This window comes from Lepidochelys kempii, chromosome 3 (assembly GCF_965140265.1).
Source record: "Lepidochelys kempii isolate rLepKem1 chromosome 3, rLepKem1.hap2, whole genome shotgun sequence".
Lineage (NCBI taxonomy): Eukaryota > Metazoa > Chordata > Testudines > Cheloniidae > Lepidochelys > Lepidochelys kempii.
Genome location: NC_133258.1, coordinates 54397887 through 54424414, shown reverse-complemented (window position 1 = coordinate 54424414; position 26528 = coordinate 54397887). Strand labels below are relative to the sequence as shown.

General features: G+C 37.4%; 1 protein-coding gene across 5 annotated transcripts in view; it reads right to left on the bottom strand.

The window, feature by feature from the left end:
- Window positions 1-26528, bottom strand: part of ADGRB3 (adhesion G protein-coupled receptor B3) — a 621270-nt gene that overhangs the window by 368420 nt on the left and 226322 nt on the right. The gene's annotated exons all lie outside the window — the stretch shown is intronic.

The window sequence follows — 26528 nt, the reverse complement described above, 5'->3', positions numbered from 1 at the left end:
TGTATGTGGGGAAATGGGAATGGTGATAGAGTCGTACCACATTGCTAGACATTGTCTGGCACATAGGTATCCTACAGTTACAGGTTTAGATGGTTCAACACAGAATGCTGCAATATGTTCTGGTGCTTTTAATTGCATTTCTGAGCACGGGAAGTTTGCTCACTCTTGCTATTCTTGGCTAAATCTTGTTGCTGTGGGGGAACATATGTCCCCTAACCCAGAGACCATGAATCCTTGGGGATATAGGTTTCTGACAAGCTCTTCAGCTGTATATACCTTCTAATGTTCTCGAGTGTAATGGAGAGATCCTTTCCAGCTCTTACCATATGTCATAATTTATTAATGTGAATTAAAATACTGCATTAAACAGTTGCCTTGAATCATAAACAATGCTTTCTTTCAACCAAGAGGACAGATATATCACCTGGTCCAAAGCCCACTGAAGTTATTGAGAATCTTTCTGTCGCCTTTAACTGGCTTTTGGATTAAACCCATGCTGTATAAACCAACCAAACAGCTTTGATGTTTGCACTATAATGGTAATCATACTCGGATGTTCTGTCTGGAACCAATCTGATACAGAAACGCTTCCACAATCTATGCATACAGGAGTGGAAATTGTGTGTGTTGAAGACTGTGAATAGACCATTGCCAGCTCAGGAAGTCTATATGTATAAACACATGGATCACACCTACTAAACCCTAGGCCACAACACAGCACAACATGTTCCAGGCTCCTGTTGTAGAGCTTCTAAAAGAATAGCCATTCTACAAGTATTTCACACTGCTGGCATTAGCTTTTTCATGTGCATTGAAATTTAAGTACCTCCCAGCAATGTGATGTCATCTCAATTACAAGTAAAAAGGCCAGGAATTAGCTTGGTTTTAGCCACATCAAATCCAGATCCATCAATCTGGATGTGGCTTGATAATTTTCTTTCATTTATAACTCCAAAGTGTGGTAACATGGTCCCATGTCTTTTGATAGCGAAAAATTATAACAGCAGCTTTTGAATATGGGAAAGCTTCGGAGCGGGTGTTAATTTTAACATTGTTTATCTGCAGCCTCATTGGTGTTACCTTTACTTTTCATGAAATGTTATGGGAGTTTTTATTCCTATTTAGTTATCTTTTTATTTCATATTTTTAAGTGAGAAGCTAAAATCTTGACATCAGTGTAGGCATTTATAGGAGACGTGTCATGTGCTCTCTGTAGGAACAAAGAAGAAAACATCTGTTAATAGTACAAAAATGCAAAGAAGGAAAACTGTGCAATACAAAACTAGATAACAGCTTTGCAAAATTATGCTCACCAATGGCTAGTATTTTCCTTCTGACTGGTGGATAAAATATAATGAGATTTTTTTCTATCATCATCAAAATTAAGGTATAGGACAGCCAAGTAGATTTTATGCCTGGGCTGCTTAGGCAGTTTTGCAAGCAGGCTACACATACATTTGGAAGATCAGATGACATAACAAATCACTTGAGCTTTGCTCTCATGATTTCCGTTATGTCATTAGAACCCCAGAATATAGATTTATTTCTCACTGTTATCTGTGTGCTACTCTCTACATAATATGAATCGTGGCATTGTTAAATGGACAGCTCACAATGGTATCACAAAAGAAAATATGGCATTGTTCAACATAATAGCTGTGATTTCAGTATGAAAGATCTGCTGAGCTGGAAAGTGATGCAGAGAACTCTAGTGTTACTCTTTTAGAACCTGATCCTGTGAGGTACTAAAGCATCCCCAACCCTCACTGAACTCAAGTGAAAATAAAAGGTGCGCAGCAAATCTCAGGAAATGATCAGGTTTCAGAGTAGCATCTCACAAATAAGGGGCCCTTGACTCCAAAGGCAATCTGTCATTTTGTTTTCTCAGCCATGGCATTCTACTGTGCTCTCCAGGGTATCCTATCACCTTTATGTTATTTCTTTATGGTCCTAAAATGTAAACAACAAAATTACTGTTTCCTCCTTAGTATAGACTAAAGGCGAAATCCCAAAGTTCTTGCTGCCAGGAGCTTACATGTATTAACTTTCTACAAAACCTACCTTCAAATTCTATGCACAAGCAGCTTAGTCTGCAGCCCTCACCAGCATAAAATATGGTCCTACTCAGAAGGTGCACAAAATAACTGCAAAATGGGATGTGGGGTGAAGAAATGTGGAAGGAGTCAGGATAAAAAGACATATTGCACCATGAACTTTCCAGCAAAACAAGTCATTTATTTCTAGAGCCCTGCACGGATACAAAATTTTTATCCGCATCTGATCTGCGATCTGCAAACATGGTACACAGATATCCATGGACATAAAGGGATATCCACAGATTTGCAGGGCTCTATTTATTTCAGTAGATTCAGTCTATTTCAGGCTGCAAGAAGCTTGGAAAAGGTTTGTACACATTTCCTTCTTCCATAGCCCCTTATCCAGACTCTGCCATAAGTAAAGTAGTACAGTGTTCAGAATTTGAAGGTTTGGGCATGGGATTAACCTTTGCAATGTGTGTTTCTAATCACACTCACGGCTGGTCAGTACAAACTTTTTTTTCTTGTCACTAGATGGCAGGATGTGTATTTATTTACACAGCAAAGTTTTGCAATAAATTGGAGAATTGTAGCTCTTTCCACTGCTTTTTTTGTTACAAAATGATCCTCAGGTCTTGCTAAAGCAAAATTCCCATTAATTTCAAAGGGTTTTTTCCTAAATAAGGCCTGAGTAAAATCTATAGAGCACCAGTCCTCACTTGCACTACATAGCATTGAAGTTCCACTGGAACTAGGTTGACAGAGACTCTAATCATAGCTTCCCTTGGGAACACCGTAAAGGAGGCACGCAGGCCGCAATAATAAATAAATAAATAAATAATAAAATAATAATAATATTTAATAGTAAATGAAGTAATAGAGCCCTAAACTGTAATGGAGTTCTGTGGTAATCTCTGTTTAACAAAAAGAAAAAGAGTATTTGTGGTACCTTAGAGACTAACAAATTTTTTTGAGCATAAACTTTTGTGCTTTATTTGAGCTACAGCTCACTTCATTGGATGCATGTAGTGGAAAATACAGTGGGGAGATTTTATATACACAGAGAACATGAAACAATGGGTGTTACCATACACACTGTAACGGGAGTGATCAGATAAAGTTATGCCCAGGATATTGGGCTAGACTGTCCCAGTATGGTCATTCTTATGTGCACTTTAGCTAACAATCAGCCGAGACGAGTATCTGGAGATTGGAGGTAAGACTTTTTCAATGGAGGGCCTTTAGTTTTAGAAGCTTCTTCCTCTGCTGGTCTGACAGAACTAGAGTTGATTGAACTTCAAGGTGTAATATTGTTAGATAACTTTTTAATGAATTATGTTAGTCATATATATACTAAATAATGTTTGAGAAATTAATATTATGTATAATATTATAGAAAAATATAAAGGAGCTGTTTGTGTGTGTTTCTGCTGATACAGCACTCCAGACTTTGCTGAGACAGTATCAAGGTTGTGTAAACTAGAAATTTGATTTGTGTATCTTATATGTAAAATTTTTGGCCTGTGCAGATACCAGGGTGAAACCAAGACTCACTAGGGAGTTGTTATTTCTGCCAACACTAATGGGCAGGTGTAATCTCCCCTAACAAGACAATCTAAATAAAGAAATTATATACTAAACAGACAGGAGCTAGTTAACAAGTAAAAACCCAAAGCCACTAAAACAAACCAGTAAGAAGGATAAAGATAAGGGAGAGCTGAATGAAAAAGTGAGAGCAAGGATAGATGTGCCGGGAATCAGATAAGAGTAAAGAATGTATTAATTTAGGTTAGTTATGATTTATGTCTGAGAACGTTTTAATTGGGGGTTAGAATGGAATGTATATTGATAAATACACAGATGAGGTAGCTTGGTAAATTGAGTATGCACAAAGTTATGGTACAGGGGATAAAAGATAGATGATTGACAGTAAGACAGTGGAGAAGAAACAGACCAGAGTTTTGAAAAGAGTCACTCTGTTCCAAAGAAACATGATTTTGTAACTTACTTTTCTTGCCTTTCTGTTTTTGCATGTATATATAGTTCATAGGTGATAATAACATTGTCTTAAAAAGTACATAATAAAGGGTAAAATAAACTTTTAAGCCTTATTGGAGGGGATTTCATTTCTCACTCAAAAATACAATGATCATCTTCAACCAGTCACTTGCCTGACATAAGTAAGTAGGATGGGAAACGTGTTAAGCAACATTCCAGAAGAAAAGTTAGATATTTAGGCCCAGATTTTTAAAGGTATTTAGGCATTGCTCTGTACAGCATTGAAAATCTTAAGTGATTTAGACAGTTAAATTCCATTTTCAAAAGTGACTCAGGCACTTGTGATCCTAAGTTAGGATTTTGGCTCCTAAGTGCCTAAGTGCCTAAGAAATAGTATTTTTCAATTCACCTCATACAAGCACCATAGTGCAATCTCTTTATCGTGAAAGTGAAATTTACAAATGTAGATTTTCTTTTACATAACTGCACTCAAAAACAAAACAATGTAAAACTTTAGAGCCTACTGGTCCACTCAGTTCTACTTCTTGTTCAGCCAATTGCTAAGACAAACAAGTTTGTTTACATTTACGGGAGGACATAATGCTGGCCGCTTCTTATTTACAGTGCCAACAGAAAGTGAAAACAGGCATTCACCTGGCACTTTTGTAGCCGACATTGCATGGTATTTATGTGCCAGATATGCTAAACATTCGTATGCCCCTTCATGCTTAGGCCACCATTCCAGAGGACATGCTCATGCTGATGATGCTTATTAAAAAAAATGTGTTAATTACATTTGTGACTAAACTTCTTGAGGGAGAATGGTATGTCTCCTGCTCTGTTTTACCCACAGTCTGCCATATATTTCATGTTATAGCAGTCTTGGATGATGACCCAGCACATGTTGTTCATTTTAAGAACACTTTAACTGCAGATATGACAAAACGCAAAGAAGGTACCAATGTGAGATTTCTAATGATAGCTATAGAACTTGACCCAAGGTTTAAGAATCAGAAGCGCCGTCCAAAATCTGAGAGGGACGAGGTGTGGAGCATGCTTCAGAAGTCTTAAAAAAGCAACACTCCAATGCAGAAACTACAGAACCCAAACCACCAAAATAGAAAATCAACCTTCCGCTGCTGGCATCTGACTCAGATGAGGAAAGTGAACGTGCGTTGGTCCGCATTGCTTTGGATCATTATCGAGCACAACCCATCATCATCATGGACGCATGTCTTCTGGAATGGTGGTTGAAGTATGAATGGACGTACAAATCTTTAGCGCATCTGACACATAAATATCTTGCGACGCTGGCTACAACAGTGCCAGTCGAATGCCTATTCTCACTTACTGGTGACATTGTAAACAAGAAGAAGCATTACCTCCTGCAAATGTAAACAAACTTGTTTGTCTGAGCGATTGGCTGAAAAAGAAGTAGGACAGAGTGGACTTGTAGGCTCTAAAGTTTTACATTGTTTTAGTTCTGAATGCAGTTTTTTTGTACATAATTCTACATTTGTAAGTTCAGTTTCCATGATAAAGAGATTGCACTACAGTACTTGTATTAGGTGAACTGAAAAATACTACTTCTTTTGTTTTTTACAGCCTAAATATGTGTAATAAAATAAATATAAAGTGAGCAGTGAACACTTTGTATTCTGTGTTGTAATTGAAATCAATATATTTGAAAATGTAGAAAACATCCTAAAATATTTAAATAAATGGCATTCTTCTATTATTGTTTAACATCGTGATTAAATCACACGATTAATCATGATTATTTTTTTAATTGTGCAAGTAATCACGATTATTTGTTTAATCACTTGACAGCCCTACGAGTTACCATGTTGCATGAATTATCCAATCAGAGAACAAAATCAAACTCATGCATCAAGTGTCTAGTCAAAATTAGCCAACCCATGATGTATTTTGAAAATCACTCACAATAAAATGTTGATGAATGATTAATAGATTACTGTTTTTCAAACAGAATTCAACAAATAACTTCAAATAGTGAATATGTTTTCAATAAAACCATAAGTTGCTAGCTAAAATTTCACAAACAGAAATACAGGCTAAATTTACTATAGAAGTGATGCACTATGAATTAGTTGCTCTGACCCACTCACATGTTAAGTAACCAGAAGAAAGCCAATGTTGAAACATGCGAGGTTCCATTTCCCAGAAGCATCATTACACTTTGTGGCACTTCTATTCTCTGACAGCTCAGGGGCAGAACATGTTATGAAACTGAGCCCTGGCCTGACAAATGGAAACCAAAGCTAATCATCATGAGTTGGCTCTGAGAACAAATTTAAAAAAAAAATCCTTCTGGACGTTTTAAAATTAGGAACAACAACATTTGCTATTTCAGACTGATTTCAATCATATCTACAGAGGAAATAAAGCAGTTATAAAAAATCATGTTAATAAAATTATTTCTTTTCAAATGAAAATACAATTTGGGTTATAAAAGTAGCTATTTGCTTCACATATTGGTGTTAAATTCCACTACAAACCATGCAAGTGACTCCAGGATTCAAAAGAAATGTTTGATTAGTTTTAATACCGTGTTTCTAACTGCTGCTGCAGCAGGCCTGCTAAGATTGAATGAACTCGTGTGCATTGAGTCATAAGGTTTTACATCCTCAGACACAGCCGTTTGCTTCCCAGGATCATAGTAGAGCACATTCACATAAGACAAGGATATATGAATGGCCACATTCCAACATATGTACCTAAAGGAAAGTCTGGGTGAATACGATCTAACTCTGGGAAACAGGGTTGGTGCCATATGGCAGCAATGTATGAAGTTTAGGCCTCAGAACTGATGTTTCCATGCCTGCCCTCCACTTAATTTGCAAATTTTGAATATTAGAAACTCCCAAAGGACACAAAGAGGTAATTTTGTATATAACATATACCTTCTAAAAAACTACCTGAAAATTAAATGCAAGCAGCCTCCATATTTATAATAATAATTAGCACTTATACAGCACTTTACTTATCCAATATGTTTCACAACTATTTACTAATTAATTTCCCCCCTACTGATTATTCTGATCAGTAGAGTGGACAAGTGTTGTTTCCTCTACCCCACTCCACCTCCCCCATTTTTTTAACCTCCAGGAAAACAGATACAAACGGCTTAATTTCACTTATGCCAGCTAAATGAAAAGAAATCAAAGTCAAAGCAATTACACCAGTGTAAAATTTATATAAGTGAAAGCAGAATCAGATCAGAAAGGTTAATCCAGGATTCATCCTGTGGCACACAGTGACTCGAAAGGTTGAGCCAGAATTATAATTCAGCAGGGTCTGGCTCCTAACCCCATGCTCTGTCCATCAAACCACGTTGCCTCTAATTTATATCCACAAATTTACATCTATCTTTTACATCTAGATTTTTTGAACCATTATAGCTTGTCCAAACGGGGTTTCATTGGATCCCCATGTATGCAGAGGTAAGGGTTACATTTGCTGCTTAGTAAAGGGCAAATATTGCCTAATGTTAAAATTGCTTGAGTATTATATTCTAAGACTAACCTGGGGCAAATACTTTAGTGCTGTTGCACATTTACTATTTTCATTATTATGCCAATGTTTAATGTAGTCATCTGCATATATGTTTCAATACTGCATGTGTGTATAGATGATTTTTATAATTCCATGAGAAAGTTACTTGGTATTCAGGGGAAGGGCCTTTCAAATGATTTGGAAATATCAGGCAGTATTCTTCCTATCCAACTTCTATGGCAGGACTCAGCAAGTTTGCTGGAACATGCAAGAAGGGCCAGATCTGACTGCAAAAAAACTGGGCTGGGAGAGTGAGAAGCTCTGGAAAGAAAGGACTAAAAATGCCAGGTCTGGCACAAATAAAACTTAACTCCAGCAGTAATACCCAGGCAGAACTAATGGAAGGGAAAAGGAATTGGAAGATAAGGGAATATTGGAATAATTGGAAGGGAAGGGAATGGAAGGGAATATGAGGGGGAAAGGAGTCCAGGAAACTGGCTGTATTTTAAAGAAGCCTTACTGAGGGCACAGGAACAAACCATCCCGATGGGCAAAAAGAATAGCAAATATGGCAGGCGACCAGCTTGGCTTAACAGTGAAATCTTTGGTGAGCTTAAACACAAAAGCTTACAAGAAGTGGAAACTTGGTCAGATGACTAGGGAGAAGTATAAAAATATTGCTCGAGCATGCAGGGGTGTAATCAGGAAGGCCAAAACACAACTGGACTTGCAGCTAGCAAGGGATGTGAAAGGTAACAAGAAGGGTTTCTATATGTATGCTAGTAATAAGAAGGTCAGGAAAACTGTGGGACCCTTACTGAATGGGGGACAAAACCTAGTGACAGATGATCTGGAAAAAGCTGAAGTACTCAATGCTTTTTTTGCCTCAGTCTTCACAGACAAGATCAGCTCCCACACTGTTGGCCTGGGCAACACAGTATGGGGGGAGGTGAGCAGCCCTCAGTGGTGAAAGAACAGGTTAAGGACAATTTAGAAAAGCTGGATGTGCACAAGTCCATGGGATCAGATCTAATGCATCCAAGGGTACTGAGGGAATTGGCTGATGTGATTGCAGAGCCATTGGCCATTATCTTTGAAAATGTTTGGCTATCGGGGGAGGTCCCAGATGATAGGAAAAAGGCAAATATAATGCCCATCTTTAAAAAAGGGAAGAAGGAGAACCCAGGGAATTACAGACTGGTCAGCCTCACCTCAGTTCCTGGAAAAATCATGGAGCAGGTCCTCAAGGAAACCATTTTGAAGCATTTGGAGGAGAGGAAGGTGATCAGGAACAGTCAACATGGATTCACCAAGGGCAAGTCATGCCTGACCAACCTGATTGCCTTCTATGATGTGATAACTGGCTCTGTGGATATGGGGAAAGCAGTGGACGTGATATATCTTGACTTTAGCAAAGCTTTTGATACGGTCTCCCACAGTATTCTTGCCAGCAAGTTAAAAATGTATGGGTTGGATGAATGGACTAAAAGGTGGATAGAAAGCTGGCTAGATTGTCAGGTTCAACAGGTAGTGATCAACAGCTCAATGTCTAGTTGGCAGCCGGTATCAAGCACAGTGCCCCAGGGGTCGATCGTGGGACTGGTTTTATTCAACGTCTTTATTAATGATCTGGACGATGGGATAGATTGCACCCTCAGCAAGTTCGTGGATGATACTAAGCTAGGGGGAGAGGTAGATATGCTGGAGTGTAGGGATAGGGTTCAGAGTGACCTTGACAAATCGGATGATTGGGACAAAAGAAATCTGATGAGATTCAACAAGGACAAGTGTATAATCCTGCACTTAGGATGGAAGAATCCCATGCACCGCTACAGGTGGGGACCAACTGATGAAGCAGCGGTTCTGCAGAAAAAGACTTGGGGATTACCGTGGATGAGAAGCTGGATATGAGTCAGCAGTGTGCCCTTGTTGCCAAGAAGGCTAACAGGATATTGGACTGCATTACTAGGAGCATTGCCAGGAGATCAAGGGAAGTGCTTATTCCCCTCTATTCAGCACTGGTGAGGCCACACCTGGAGTACTGAGTCCAGTTTTGGGGCTCCCACTACAGAAAGGATGTGGACAAATTGGAAAAAGTCCAGCAGAGGGAAAGGAAAATGGTTAGGGGGCTTGAGCACATGACTTAAGAGGAGAGACTGAGGGAACTGGGCTTATTTAGTCTGCAGAAGAGAAGAGTGAGGGGGGATTTGATAGCAGCCTTCAAGTACCTGAAGGGGGGTTCCAAAGGGGATGGAGCTTGGCTGTTCTCAGTGGTGGCAGATGACAGAACACGGAGCAATGGTCTCAAGTTGCCGTGGGGGAGGTCTAGGTTGGATATTAGGAAACACTATTTCACTAGGAGGGTGGTGAAGTACTGGAATGGGTTACCTAGAGAGGTGGTGGAATCTCCATCCTTAGAGGTTTTTAAGGCCTGGCTTGACAAAGCCCTGGCTGGGATGATTTACTTGGTGTTGGTCCTGCTTTAAGCAGGGGGTTGGACTAGATGACCTCCTGAGGTCTCTTCCAACCCTAATCTTCTACGATTCTATGAATTCCTTGGAGTAGCAGGAAGCAGACTGGCAGTTCCAGATTGCAAGCCATCAGTGAAAATAGGAATGCAGGATTGTAAAACAGGCAGTGAGTAACCTGAGTGTTGAAGGTGCCTAGTACTGGGAAACTCTGTTGGGAGATTACACCATAAGAAGGATCCAAGGAAAGCCTTCAGAATGGAGTGCTTCGAAGGGACTTTGGGTAACATATGTGTCTATAAACTGGAAAAAAATAAAAGTATTCTTGTATATTGATTTTACCTGTGATGTGTTATAATGTTTGCTTTACACCATTAATCTCAATAGCTGCACAGTTGGGTAAAACACCCCAGCTGTCTGTATGCTAAAATGTATCAAATTATTGTTTGAGACTGACTCGGTTAATAAAAGTTATTAGCTGTTAGAGATTGATAAGTGTATACACAGGCTCTGCTGATCTGTGGCAATTCAGATGTTATAGACTACAGCAGGGCTAAAGTGCATAATAATAATAAATAATAATAATAATTAAGTAAGATACATGCAACATTTTCACTCCTATTCTCGAAGTGCTTTACAGTACAGGAGAAAGACTGAATCATTATCTTCACTTCCCTGCTGTGGAAACTGAGGCAGAGAGAAGTAACACACTGGTTGACCGAGGTCACAGTGCAAGTCACTAGCAGCCCTGATCGTAGAACCTAAGGCACCGGAAGCCCCGAGCTCTGTCTCATTCGCCAGACTTCTTGGTGCTAATTACCTCACACCATTTTTATCAAGTATTTGTACCCCCCTTGCCAAACCCATTTCTTTATACCAAAATGGGGCACACCCTATTCATTTTTGTTGGTGCTTATGTGAGGGCTTTTAAATAGCTTATTTGGACTCTGCTAAGTGACTAAAGTCTATAGCTAAGGCCCACCTAAATGTTAGAGTAATTAGTAGAGAGGAGAATAAATTCCTCCCCAGAAGTATCATTGAGGAATTACGAAAAAAATATTGATGGGTGCAATGTGATGCACGTTCAAAAGCAGACAAATTAAATCATGTTCAAGAAATATCTACTGTCCAGTGAGATACGTCAGCCCTGGCCGGGATAGGTTAGCACAGTGGAACTCAGATTGAGGCTCGCCAGCCACAAGTGGACTATTTAATGCGTCTCCTGCGGCTCTTTGCACCACGTGATATTAAAACAGGGTGTGATTTAACTATTAACCAATCTAAGTTATTAACCGATCAGGATGCTTTTACTATGTTATTAACCAATTTTAGTTGATAAAATAATAATATTTGGTCAGTCATTTTGCTGTGAGAATGTTATATATATAGTAAAAGAAACAATGAATTCATACTAGTGTGGCTCTTTGGGGTAAAGTTAATCACCAATTTGGCTCCTGAACCACTGAGGTCTGAGTATCACTGGATTAGAAGATAAGGACGACACACTGGCCCGATCCTCAGATTCAGCCAAGCCCTTTTCACTGCAGGCACCTGAAAGGTGGAGGACAACAAAGGTTCCCTAATCCTGGCTGGCTTCTAGGGCAGTTCAGAACAGCCTAAGAGCATGTATCTAATTTTGACCATAAGGACAGTTTTTAATTACTCTATTTAGCTAAAATTCCATGGGGTTACGTATGGATTTGTTTTTTCTTTACATTAAGATAGTGTCACATCTTCACTTTGTGCAATCTGATTTTAATTCTGTTACATTAGGAAATCTTAAATAATACTTGCAGTCTTGTTATAGAAACATGATAGCAAAGTAACAGTTAAATTTGGATTAAACCAGTTCTGAAACCACTAAATAGATACTGTATCCAAATACAGTGAAGGATGCATTTGAAATAACTAGAATGAAAGAAAACTACATAGAATCTACTAATTTCAGTGTGGTTTATATGGAAAAAAATAAATGTATACTACCTGTGTTAAACTTTTAGATTGATTTCATTATAAAAACAGAAGCAAATTTACATAAGAAACAAAAAAATTAAAAACCTTACGTGCATAGTTTGAGCATAGAATTTCAAAGCTAATGACTTAATATCTGGTCGCTTTTAAAGTTGTTCAAAGCTACCCTACCATAATATAGTATGCCATGTTCATTAGCTTTAATTTTCTAAATTATATACTGTAGATATAAGATAGATCTTTATCTTTCTTTAGAATCAACTTTTTATGTTAATACATTAATATTTCCTGTCACACACTATTATTCACTGATGGAAAAAACACAGTATTTGCTGGATGCACTAAAATTGAATAAATTAAGACACAGGAAGGTGACCAAACCTTGAGTGTCAGAGTAAAAACTTCTTATTCTGCTGTGGACTTGGCATACTGCTTCTTGCCTAGTGAATGCTGATCAGTTCAGATCTATTGATATTGCTGTCTGTCAATAGCAATTTCTTACCAGAGTAAAAAGTGATACAGCTGATAACAGTACCTGTAGAAATTTACGACTATCCAGTCACTGATGTTCAAAAACTGTTGCAATGAATCAATGCAGAGAAATACTATATGTATCTTTGGCTTTATATCAGGTGTGCAAAAGTGAAAATAAATCCTTTCATCATGACACAGAATTATCAAAATGTAAAATGTACATCTCTACATGCCTTTTAAGTAATATGACATGTCCCATGAAATCTGATGTAGTGTTTATCTGACCTTGTGCAGTAAACACATATACTTATTGCCTTCTGGGATTTTAGTGACCATGTCTCTTTTTGATTTGCTCAGGATCTCATAACCAGCTACTATGACAACTTCATGGCTCATGCCAGGTGATTTGGAGCTTCGTTCAGAGAGCTGGGAACACTGTGGATCTTGTTTATGGGAGGAATTTGGTAATCAAAGGGTTGAAGAACTACTATTACTTCTTGCAGTGTGAGATAAAGAGTGAGCTTTGCTCCCATTAAGCCACATGATTGAGTTCATTGTACATTTGGAGACATTGATGATTGAGTACCAGACTTCTCTAAGGGAAAATATTCAGCAGCTGGACATCTACTCCACTGGCATTCTAAAAGGACCTTTTCCTTGATCACTGATATAGTGTCCCTAAGGATCCTCAACCTATAGATCAAATATACAAATAATGTGGCATAGGAAGCCTGTAGGATAGTGTTTGGAGTGCCCATGGTAGATATCTTGCTCTAAGACTGATTGATTGCAATATAGAGAGTTTTTGAAGTTTTGTGCATGGCAGGGTGGGACCACTGTTTTAGCAAAGTTTCATCCACTGAAAAGTATTCCAGATCACAGACAGCTTGGTGAATCCTGGTTACCTTCACTTGAAGACAATCAGGTTGTTCATACTTTGGGAAATTTTCTGTCTAGTGCTATCTGATTTGGCATGGCTGGTTTATCTGGCCTGGAGAGGACAAAAGCAGTACTCCTCAAAATCCAACCAGTTTGGCTATCTGAGGCTGTAGAAGCTTTGTGGGGAATATGACATGAAACATGCACATTGGACTCAAGCCCCTCAGGGATAAAAAAGCAATTGTGAGATACTGGGTACACAGAGTAGATAAAATTTACCTTTTTTAAGAACAGGATTGGATTTTTGGTGTCCTAAGAGGTTTGTGCATATGCTGTTTGATTACCTGGTGGCAACAGCTAATTTCCTTTGTTTTCTTTCTCAGCTCTTCCCCGGAGGGGGTGTGTGCGTGTGACAGGGGTTGAGGAATTCCCATAGGGAGGAATTCCCAAGTGCTCCTTCCTGGGTCCAAAGGGTTTTTTTGCATTTGGATGGTAGCAGCATTTACCAAGCCAAGGTCAGAAAAAAGCAGTAACTTTGGGAGTTTAATGCAAGCCTGGAGTGGCAAGTATAAATTTTTAGAATCCTTGTGGGCCCCCACCTTCTGCACACGAAGTGACAGAGTGGGGATTCAGCCTTGACAGGGCCCAATTTACAAAGTGATACAGATCACTACCTGACTTCCATTTCCTCATCATTAAATTACCATTCCAACAATCCTTGTATTACCCACAAATTTTATCAGAAGTGATTTTATATTTACTTACAGATTATTAATGAAAATGTTGAATAGGATCTGGCTTAGTAATGATCCCTGAAGAACCCCATTAGAGACACCCCCATTTGATAATGATTCCCCATTTACTACTACTTTTGAGGTCTGTCAGATAACTGGTTGTTAATCCATTTAATGTGGGCTCTGTTGATATTGTATAGTGTTGATTTTTTAATCAGAATGTCATACAGGACTAAGACAAATGCCTTACAAAAGCCTAAGTATATCATATCTACACAGACACCTTTATCAACCAAACTTGTAATCTCATTATGGAATTAAATCAGGTTTGTTTGACTTGACCTATTTTCCATAAAACCATATTGACTAGCATTAATTATATTCCTATAGAGAAAGCAATATTAGTCACCCCAAGCTGGAGCATCAATTTCCATGAGATTTCAAACCTCTGGAAAACATTTATTTTCCAAGAATATTTTACATGACTGCTTACTAAATCCAGACTGAAACACTGGGAAATACTAGTTGTTGAATATTAAATATTTGTAGAAAAAATGATCATTTTAATTCCCATCACATTTCCCCCAGTTTTGTTCCAGACTTCCAGTTTTGTTGTCAAAGCTACCAATGTAGTAAGGTAGAAACCCATTTATCTGATCTAATTAGGACTGGGGCCAGATCGGATAATCAAAAATTCGGATAATACAGAGAATGGAAAGTGCGAGGCTGCAGTGCTATCTAATGTCCACAGGAGAGATTGCTTGCTTCTGAACCTGTGTGGGCTGGTTGTTCGATTAATATGGAGAGCCAGATAATGTAGGCCTGGCTAAATGGGGTTCTACTGTATTTCATTATGTTTATATTCTGGATTGTTGAGGCCTTTGTTATTTGAGCGTATATAATTGTTTTTTTTTTAATTGCACATGTTTCAGACTTTGGAGGTATGCAAATTTTCTGCATCTCATCCTAATCCTAAAACATACCACCAATGTATTATAAAACTGCATTCTACAGCAGTGATTTGGAGGAAAGTTTTAATTCTTTGTGTATGCCAACAATGTTGTTTATTGTACATATATAGTCATGGGAAAAATACTTTCCTCATATAATATACAATTTCTAGGTACAGAATGTAAACATACCACTAGTGAGGTATTTTAGATAGATAGATATACAGGCACATTATATATATATATATATATATATATACACACATATGTATGTATGTGAATAAATAAACAGATACATTTATATAATTGGATTTTCACTTTAAGAGGTTGTTCTGAAAAATAGTCCATTTCTGAAACCCTTCCTATAATTGCCTATTCTATTTAGGCAACTTGGCAAAATGCTTTCATTTATCATCATGCAGTCCAGTTGGACAATCAAGATGCATATGTTGCTTTTCAGACAAGACGAATAAATTCTTATTTTTGCTTCAAAATGGAAAATTGGCATGTAACTTTACATTGCAGTACAAACTAAAGATGGACGTATGTGTCTACTTTTAGTTATATTTTGCGAAGGTACAAAATGCCTTTTGGTAATTCTGTACATTTCAATTACTCAGAAAGAGTTAACCAGTCCAAATTACTATCTTTTGCTTTGGTTTTGGAAGAAAGACATGAAGAAAACAACTGAAATACAAATAAAGAGACTTTGTTAGCTATGTGAAAAGAAGAATATGAAATATCACCTGTTTGGACTAGCAAATAAAAAAGGGACAATCATGTATATATTGGCTACTTAAACCATGTAAGGTTTAAGTGAGAGACGGTTCATTATTAATGGGAATTAAAGATGAGGAAGAAAACTTTATTTTTTTACCTTGTATATAAATGCAATTGAAGTCTCCAATGCCAGGCAGGCATCAGAATCCATGAAATGTAATTCAACCCCACATTATAACATACCCAAACTCCAGAAATTCTATACTTACAGCAGTAGGAGTTTTCAGTAAGTTTATTAGTAAAATAGTTGTTAGCACGGCAAGATGCAAATAAAAATGAGGACATATCCTGAGATAAATGAGAGGGGGTATAGCTCCCTTTTTTGGACACTCAGCCACCCAGTTAGCTATGGAATCCCTCTTGGTAGTTGTTCTCTACTTGCTTTACCTGTAAAGGGTTAACTGGGCAACAGGTAAAAGGAAAGGAGTGGACACCTGACCAAAAGAGCCAATGGGAGGGCTAAAACTTTTTAAAATTGGGGAAAAACTTCCCTTTGTCTGTGTGTTGTCGTTCTCTGGGGAAGAGGGGAACAGGGAGCAGTTATGCTGTGAGAAGCTTTAAGCCAGGAATGAAAAACCATCAGATCATACTTAGAGATTGCTTATCTGAAACTCCAAATATGTAAGTAAATTAGGGAATGTCTAGGAAGACGCAATTAGGTTTATTTCTGATTTCTTATTGGCTTGTGGACTCCTCTTTGCTAACCCCAAATGCTTTTGTTTTGCTTCTAACCTTTAAGCTGGACCTTAATAAGGTTATTCTTGATGTTTAAATATTGTAAGTGGGTTTTTTAAAATCTAGCAAAAGCCTGAGTTCCAGATGTATTTTCTTTCTTTTTGTTTTTAATAAAATTTACCTTTTTTAAAAACAGGATTGGATTTTTGTGTCCCTGAGAGGTTTGTGCACGTGTTGTTTAAATAGGTGGTGGCAACAGCTGATTTCCTTTGTTTTCTGTCTCAGCTCTTCCCCGGAAGGGGTGCGGGGGTGAAAGGGGTTGAGGAATTCCCACAGGGAATGCCCAGACAGCAAGGGAAAGGCTGCTGACAGCTGTTATTCATCTAATTCTTTAGGCGTTAGAAAGCAAAGTGAATCCTCACACACTGTATCCAGCACACGGTATATTTATATAAATCTATCACATTGAACAGATAACCTTTCCCATATATTTAGGTGTGTGGATTGTGTATATAAAAATAGTCCTAATTTTCAACCTATATCAACAAATTATATATATATCCAAATAGGCTTCCTCCTTATGGTCACATCTCTGAATCAAAAGCCCTCCCTTTCAGGAACTCATTTTTTTGGTCTAATTCTTGCCTTAATTTTTGTCAGCAGTAAACAGCTCTTCTATTTCATAGAAATGTATCTCACTATGATATAGATGATATAAAGTAGGCAATCCTGAGCCAGTAAATTTAAATGGGACTTCCCACATATAACATGAAAATGGGGCAAACACATGAGCAGCCAGTAGAGCAAAGCTGGATAAAGTTTTAAAATCATCTCAAGTCTCCAAGCAAAAAGAGCCAAATTATGCTCTCAGGTGTGCACACAGGGCCACCACTGAAGTGAATGAGTCACAAGCACACATCAGAGGGGAGAATTTAACCTGTAGTCAGTATTTCTTTGCCATTTTCTACTGCTTCTGATTAAGATTTGCATCCAAAAGAAGGGGGAAATAGGTATTCTTCCCATTCTTTCTATTATACCAGAGTGTAAATAAATAAAATCTACCATGTTAACAGAGCAGAGGAGACAAAAGACAGAAATAGAATACCGGGGAGATTGTCAGAGACAAAGATCTATCTGAGGTGAGTGACTTGGATCAATGCTGAAGCGATAAAAGCCAAATGAAAATGGAGTGCATTAAACTTAAAATGACCTTTCCCATATAGGCCAGGTAAAGCAGATAAATGCAGGTGATTGGACTGTATTGAATGTTGACAGCTCTATAGTCCCATCTTCTGTTTCTGTTTCCCAATCTCAGTTCAACTTTACCAATCTGCCCAATTCAAGATTGCTTTACCAAGAAGACAGAAAGAGAGGAGCAATCTCATGAGAGCAAAGCTGTCAGTTCACAAAACTGATTTTGTTTTATTTCTTCCTTTTTGGTTTTCCCTTCATGACATTTTAGTGAAAACCAAAAAGGAAGGAATAAAATATTAATTTGTACACACCTACACACATCTGTATTTTCTACATTGATGTTCATACTAATCTTTTGTTGTGTATAAAAGACTAGCATACCTAAGAAAAATTTGTCTCATCCATTGCTTAAGGCTTCTTACTCTGCTTTGTCTTCTTGTTCACCTTTCCATAGATGAGCCTTCTTTTACAATAGAGCAATATCTTTATTAATGTCACACATTGAGAAACATTCATGAAATTGCACACACCTGTCAAACTTTCCAAGAAACAAGCTGTAGTGTGCTCTTCTTTAGTGTCATATGGGCATTTAAATTTTAATTTTAAGAATCCATAAGTCATTTTATTTAACATGACTTTTTTGTCAGCATATTTTGAGGTATGGAAGGGAGGATCTCTCACATACTCTTCAAAGGTATCTGCTATCACCTGCAACATGAAGGCATTTCTTTATAAATAAGCTCAATATTCTGCAATGAATCATTAAAAAACCCATATTTAAGACTAAATTCAAAATATACATATCAAAGAGTCAAACAGCGCTGAATAGTCACAATAGCCAAAACTAGCTGAGGGCAGATGTGTCAACTGTATAAATCATCAGCATGAGATTCATATTTTGCAACAATAGGTTTTTTTTTTTTTCTGGCATTGCCTACCGCTTGCACTTTCAAGCTGTGGAAATGCTTCTTGTTCTCATATATTTCATCTTCTACTGTAGTCGCAATAGAAACATGGCTGAGGCATTTGCACACAGATTACAGATTCATCCGCATGCCAGTCTCCTCTAACTTTCTACAAATGCTGTGTTTAAGACAATCAGACCATCCTTTCGGTAAGAGAGAAGTAAAAAAATGACACTTTCTTCTGCTAACTTCCAAACATCCAAGGCCTGACTCTCCTCTCCTTTACAGCTGTTTTATGTCAGCATAACTCCATTGACTCCAATGGTGTTAATCTGGATTTAGAGTGGTGTTAGTGAAGAATCAAGAAGATTATAACCACATTGGACACACTGTTCACAGCCTTTACTACTTTATATGATACATGGTTCATTAAGAGCCCTCTGTCTCTATTACTTTCTCTTTAAATTTACCAAGGAAGTTAAGGCACTGCATAATCTACATGACAAAGAAGCCATCAGTGTCAGTCTCACTCACCAAACATCTATGATCTCAATTAACAGAAAAACATCCAATATGCATATTAATATATTTATATGTGCATCACAGCGTGACTAAGTGTCTTGGTAAAAAGGTTATGTATTGGCATCCCAATACGTATGCAGCTCTGATCCTCTGCCTCACAATGTATTCTTATATCTCTGTTTAATTTCACCACCACAATTTTCTTCCTAAATAAATAATTCCACATTCACCTATAATAATATATGCTCATGCAGAGCTTGAAATTAGAGGGAATGTGAAGTACTCTATTGAATGGTATAAAATGTTGGTGGTTAAAACTGTATTAATTATTCATTTATGTGTGCAGTAGGCTCCTTCAATGTGTGTTAGACTTAATTTATCACATGTCCAGGATATCAGATCTTAACTGTGGAAAAATTATTGTTCAAAAGATAATTTTACAACCTCCCTTAAATGACTTTTATGGTTTGTAAATAAAAGTGAAAGAAGAGACGTAGACCCTAATTTTACCCAAACCCAAACAGGTTCTTTCATATGCTCTCTTTCACTCCTTTGTGGGGGGCATGGATCAGCGTTGCGGTCCTCATCAGTTGTGCTCACGTTGCGCTCCCCGTCAGTACACAGCCCAGGCCAGGGAAGCTAATGATCCAACTAGCAGACCAAATTCAGTGATAAATCCTGGCCATGTGCCACCTGAGTCACGTTGCACATATGCTAAGAAGACTCCTTTGTCATTTAGGCTCCTTTGATTTTATATCAAAGGGTTTGTTTACACAGGGACATTGTGGGTATGTCTACATTATGGAGCCTATGCTGGCATAGTCCAATAATGTTGACACAGACTACACTGACAGAAGGAGTTTCTTGGCTAGTGTAGGAACACCACCTCCCTGAATTACATTAGGCCTACCTACGTCACTCATGGTTGTAAAAAATGTTCATACCTTGAGCACCATAGTTTGGTCAACCTAACCCCAGTGTAGATGCTGTGGGTGGATGGAAGAATTCTTCTGTTAATGTAGCCACTGTCTCTTGGAGAGACGGATTAACTATACTCATGGAAAAACCTCTTCCATCAACATTGGAAGTGTCTACACTATAACGTTACAGTGGCACAGATGCAGCACTGTAGCTGTGCTGCTGTAGTGACTGTAGCATAGACGTGCCCTAAACGATCTCACTGACAGAATCCTTCTTCCATTGATACAGTTGTATCTAGACTGGGTATTTTATTGGCATAGCTATGTTGACCATGGTTGTGTTTTTCACACCCCTGACTGATGCAGCTATGATGACATAATTTTTAAGAGTAGACCAAGCCTCAAGAAACAATCTGAATTAACTACAGATGTGGATTTAAAACGGCATAGTTAAATTGCCCTAAATCTCTGTGTAGACATTCCCCATCAAAATTAAAGTGGCCGTAATTCAGTTTGATTTACTTGGTGAATTCAGAATGAGAGTATTTTACTGATGTGCTTTAAATTCACACCTTTAGCTAATTTGGATTAATTTTCCTGAGTGTCCCCATATAGACAAGCTCCTAAGTTTGTGTACCTCTTGGCCTTACTGGTGTTGTGGTATGGCCTGCCACAATTCCTTCATTTCCACATGGCCCTGCTGCTGATCCCTGTCATTCCCCTTCACCTGCATCCCCCTGTGCAATGTTTTAGTAGTTATCCACATTTCTATGACTGATCCATAGCTATGCCTGCACAGCCTCTTCTTCTCACAGGCCCAGGAGATCCACTCCCTCCTGTCTTCTCCAGGCAGGAGTGCATACAGAGCATGGAGCCAGATTAGTCAATTGAGCAGATGCACCATACAAGAGAGAAGTGCTAGGTTGCCCATCAAGCTGGGCAATCAGAAAAAAGACATTTCAAATATATAAGGGTTTTTTAAAGGGGTAGTGCCTTCCAGTCTCTGTGAGCTCTAGGCAGTGGAGCTCACAACTGTGACCAGAGCGGTCACTGTCAGGCATTGTGGGACAGCTGCAGGATGACTATTAGAGTTGACATAGGACACACAGAGTCTAAACTCCCACTGTGTCAACCACAGTACATCAACCACAGCTCAGCACTGTTTAGGGAGGTGGTGTAATGGAGTATTTATATCAGCCCCGGACAAATCTAAGTGCAGATGCGTGCACAAACAGGATGGGGGCGACTTATGTAAACCTACCTTTGTCGTGTAGACCAGGCTTAAATCTCTATTCTTTACCTCATCTCAAAATCTCTCTTCCTGTTCCAGCTAAGCATCTTTTTCCCTTTTCTGTAACCTGTATCATTACTCTCTTGGATCTGTAATATTTAGAGATTTGATCCACAGCTCAGCCTTTATATTCCTATAATTTATCAGGAGGTAACAGAGGCAGACATCCAGTAGCCAGAGGGCAATCTAACTCTGTCCATCTTTCAGTCTGACTCTGACACAAGAAAGGTGTTATATCTGTATACGTGGTGCTGAGGCAAAGGAAGTAAAATAATTAATTTTAAATTTATTTTTAAAAGTATCTGCTTTAGTTACAGCCAAAATGCCAAAGGATCATAAACTGGTTCTCAAGAGAATGCCAGATTAAATGCACAACTTTAGTATTTTTATAGCACAATCCCAAAATGGTAAATGATAATTTACACACACACACACGCATGAAAACCACACTGAAAATAACCTGACTGAGGCAAATATGTCATGTCATTCATAGAATACTTTGCAAGCAAAGAAAGTCACCAGTTATTAGTATCTTTCATATATGATTTCAGAGTATGCTTTCTCCTGTAAAGGAACCCAGAATAACACCAGGGAGGAGAAGTGGTGGATTCTCCATCACTGACTATTTTAAAATCAAGATTGTATATTTTTCTAAAAGCTGTGTTCTAGGAACAATTTGGGGGAAATTATATTACCTATGTTACACAGGCGGTCAGGCTTAATGATCACAATAGTCCCTTCTCACCTTACAATTCCTGAATCTATGAAAAAAGTTACATTCAGCCGAGCAAATACAAAGAAGCAGATATATATTTTCTGGTGAGTGTTTTCTACATTCCTCTTGCAAAGCAGAGTAGATTAACAGAGGATATTAGCACAATAATATAAATTATAAGAATGGCTAAAAAGCATTTGCCTTTACAAGCTGTAGTACTAGGATCTTCAATTTGGGATCACAATAGACTGACTCCATTCTGCTTCCCTTAATTTTCTTCTTAAAATTTCCCCTTATGAAAGCAGTGAATGTACAAACTTAATGTTGCTCCTGTACATGTACAGTAGAACCTCAGAGTTACGAACATCTCAAGAACGGAGGTTGTTTGTAACTGAACAAAACATTACGGTTGTTCTTTCAAAACTTCACAACCTAACGTTGACTTATTGCAGCTTTGAAATTTTACTATGCAGAAGAAGAATGCTGCTTTCCCTTTATTTTTTTAATAGTTTATGTTTAACACAGTACTGCACTGTATTTGCTTTTTTTCTTGACTCTGCTTCTCTTTGATTCTATATTTCCAGTTCCAAACGAGGTGTGTGGTTGACTGGTCAGTTTGTAACTCTAGTATTCGTAACTCTGAGTTTCTACTGTATGCATCATTGGGTCACTGGCATTCTTAGATACATAGTTCTATGAAGTCTTTAAGAAGTGTTTGCATTTGTTCTTGAACCTTTGTATCGAAAAGGAGAATGGGACACATTTATCTTTGGTATAATTCAACGGATCAGGGAGATTACAGCAGGGATGAATACAGCCTAATAAATTTAAGTGAGAACGACATTTCTTTTACTTATTTACAAACTTGAAACATGAAGCCATGCATGGGTGGAAATCCTTGGAGCCACTAGCAAATTTAGAAAGTATGTATGTGTTCAGAGCTTTGAAGAATAAAAATATCTGGATGGTATTTTTTAATATTGAAATAGGCTTAGAGTCCACAGTCAGATTGTTGAACTTTTGGCATCATTCACAGCATTATGTGCAAATGTGATTAATGTGAATTATATATAGCAGTGTTCTGAATAGGTGGTTATTGGACTAAGAATTGCCAGTAATGCCTTTGCCAGTAGTTCACAGAACAGAACATTTTGGGAAGCAAAAAGTGAGAATTGAGGGGAGGAGACGATCCATGAGGGGAGCTCTTTCTTATGAAATGGCTCTTCAGAATGAAATAGTAAGAGAACCTCTGATTTGTTTAACACACAAACACACATGTAAAATCTCTATCTGAAATCATGTAAATCCAGCTACAGAGCTTTAATCACTTGGGACAGTGAGATCAATTTATTATAAATAATAAATTAAGCTGTAATTGCTTTTGATATTTATGGCCTAGTTCTGGCCTAGGTCACATCTAATGACTTTAGTGGATATGAATAGTTGAAACTGACAACAACATTAAGCCTAAACTTTTTTGTATTGTGATTATATGTCTGCAGTAAGCTGGAATCTATCTATCTATCTATCTATCTATACACATACATATATCTATATCTATCTATCTATCTATATATATCTATATCTATCTGTCTATACACACACACACACAAACATATATATACACACACATCTATCTAATGTACATATACACAAACACACACCTGTTTGTGTATGTGTAATTTTTTTCAAAATCCTGATGCTACAGTTACTTGCGACAAGCCGGATTTTTGGATCCAAAAACAGCCTTAGGGTAACACAAAATAGATGTGCTAAGGAAGTTGAACCCTTGGAAAGGTGTTGGCCATAATTATCTTGAAGCGCCCTCGACGATCAGTACATATTGCAAGATAAATGGTGCTTTCCCATTCAGACAAAGAAAACATGAAAAGGAGAGAATGGGCTCTAAAAGTAAATATCTGACCAACTGGACATAAAATATTTTCAAATAATATATTTTTAAAAGATCATAATAGATAGGAGAAATCACTTTTATGAAGATAAAGCTTCTTTTTTTTTTGTATTTCACGTGCTTCTGAATACACTTTGCAGAGAATTGTATAATGAGCAGAGCTGCTACATCCTTTGGTCTTATAGCTATTTATAATTTTTGCCCAAAACATGTTTTCCAGATGGTGGCAACCTCATATCTACAACTGTTCTCAAATGCTGCCACCTAAAGGCTAAAACAGAGTACAACTGTAGAAATGTGCTTATAGAAAAAATGAGGGCAAATGAGATATGATTCACGGACATTCAAGATTAGTGAGATTAAAAAAAATAAAGCCTGCTGTTCTGGCTCTCACACATCAAATTCAGTCACAATTAAGCTCATATTTCTAGTTCCACTAAAAATGCTTTTTGCATGTAGTTCAGTCAAAAGATAGGTTAGTATTCAATATTACAACATTATCAGCCATAGAATTGATGTCATCATACTTGTCCATCATGATAAATACATCTAAGTGATCAGAAGAATAAACCACGTACTTGATGTTCACAACTGATAGGTTTATGATGTCTTCTAGCAGTATCTGTTTATCCTTTGAGAGAGGGGCTACAAAATTGATTCCTGATAACATATGTGGTCTCTTTTTTTATCCGAGCAGGTTAGTCATGTTAACTCATTAACAAACATGAAATGCACAATATACAAGCTGCTTGGACATTTGTAATGTTGATGATCTTATAAATATGTAGGAAAAACAACATAAACAACAATGCTTAAGAAATATTCCTTTTAAAAAATTTAATCTATTTTCATTTTGTAATAAAAAAATCAAATCTGCTCAGAGCTTGCTATTTTGCATGTGATTTAATTCTTAAGAGACAAGCTTTAAATATAGTAGGTAAATTGATAGTTATTTTAGGATCTTTTCATCATCTTGATAAATTGCATTGTACATTTATAGTATAGTAAAAGAACCTACTTAGCTAAACTTAATGCACATTTAGTACAGTTCATATCTGCCATCTTTATAGTGCTTAAAACTATTTTAAAAATTAAATAATAATTTGATTTACTGAAACATATATGTGTTTTAGATTTTAGCTTTGAAATTGCTGGATTTCTTGACATGAAGAAGTCTGCTGAATGATTTTTGTGGATGGGTGATGGGAAGAAGGGAGTTGCTGGGGGATGGATAGAAGGTATACTTCAGGTTTTATACCAACATTTTTGGCATTTTTCAGCCAATTTTTCCACTGCTCCTGATCTATATGCCGCAGCTGTTAGTGCCTCTCTATTTCCCAGTGTGAAATTGACCAGAAACCGGGTAAGTAGAGATAAGAGATGGTGCAAAATAATTTGTTGGGATTTTTTTTTCTTTTTAAAATTTTTTAAGTGAATTTAATATTCATGAGAGTAGAGAGCTTAAGTAGATCTAACTAGTGAGTAAGCTTCGCACTGGCAGAAATTTATGAAAAAGGAAAAAACATCTTGTGAAATACCTCAGTCCTGATCTGCAATCACTCTTTTATTAGTATGCTGGACCTCCCAAGATGAAACTGGCAAATGTATCTAATTTTGTCACATTGAGTACTAGTTTTTTTATGCAATTTAGGGAGAACAACATCAACATGTATTTACTTGTGAGCTAAACCAAAGTCTGAATTCAGTAACTCCACTCCTTCATTTCCATAAGTCCCAGCCTTAATTTCAACAGGCTAGTCCTGTAAAATACTTTAAAATAGCAATGAACAGCTGTAGCTGTAAAAACAATGTCAAATAACCAATAATTACAAAATACTGAATTTGTTATTGCAGTGAGCAGAATGAATTAACCAAATTCATAATCAGTTATACATCACCAGAAAATGTTTCTCTCTAAACTTAAATGTTAATTTTGTATAGCTGCATATTAATGAACATTTACAGTATGAAATCGCTGTAGTAACTACAGGTTCAAAAAAAACCCCAAGCCTCTAGTATATCGTCTATTACTACCTTGGTTTCCTTAACGAGAGGCTGGCTATAAAAAATTTATTCCACATCTATTTTTGCTGGTGTAAAAACTAGGGTATTCTCCAGACTGGATGCTCTCAGGAAAAATAAAAATTGTAGTGAAGTTTAAGGCTGTTCAGTGGTCTGCAATGTAGTGGTATTGATGGAAATGAGTCTAAAGAACCTGTAACAGAAGTAAATTCTGACAAATTGGGGCAAAACCTACAGAACAGAATTCAAGAAAGGGAACATTCAAAAAGATTATCATTGTATAGTATACACCAGAAGATAAGATATTTAGGCCATTGATTTAGATAAGAAAATAAGGTTTAAGCAATAGATTATATTTAATATAATTTTTCTTTTCAACCTTTTGCATTGCTTTGATTAAACACCAGCCACTCCCAAGTCTCTTAGAAATGATCTAACGTTAATAGTGCTGTAGTAACACAGAATACTGCTTAATCTGTAATGCTATTTTTCTGAAGCTAGTATTTCAGGGACTTACTATGAAGACACAGTCTCTGTCTCCTGAATCTTACAAGCTCAATAGCTCT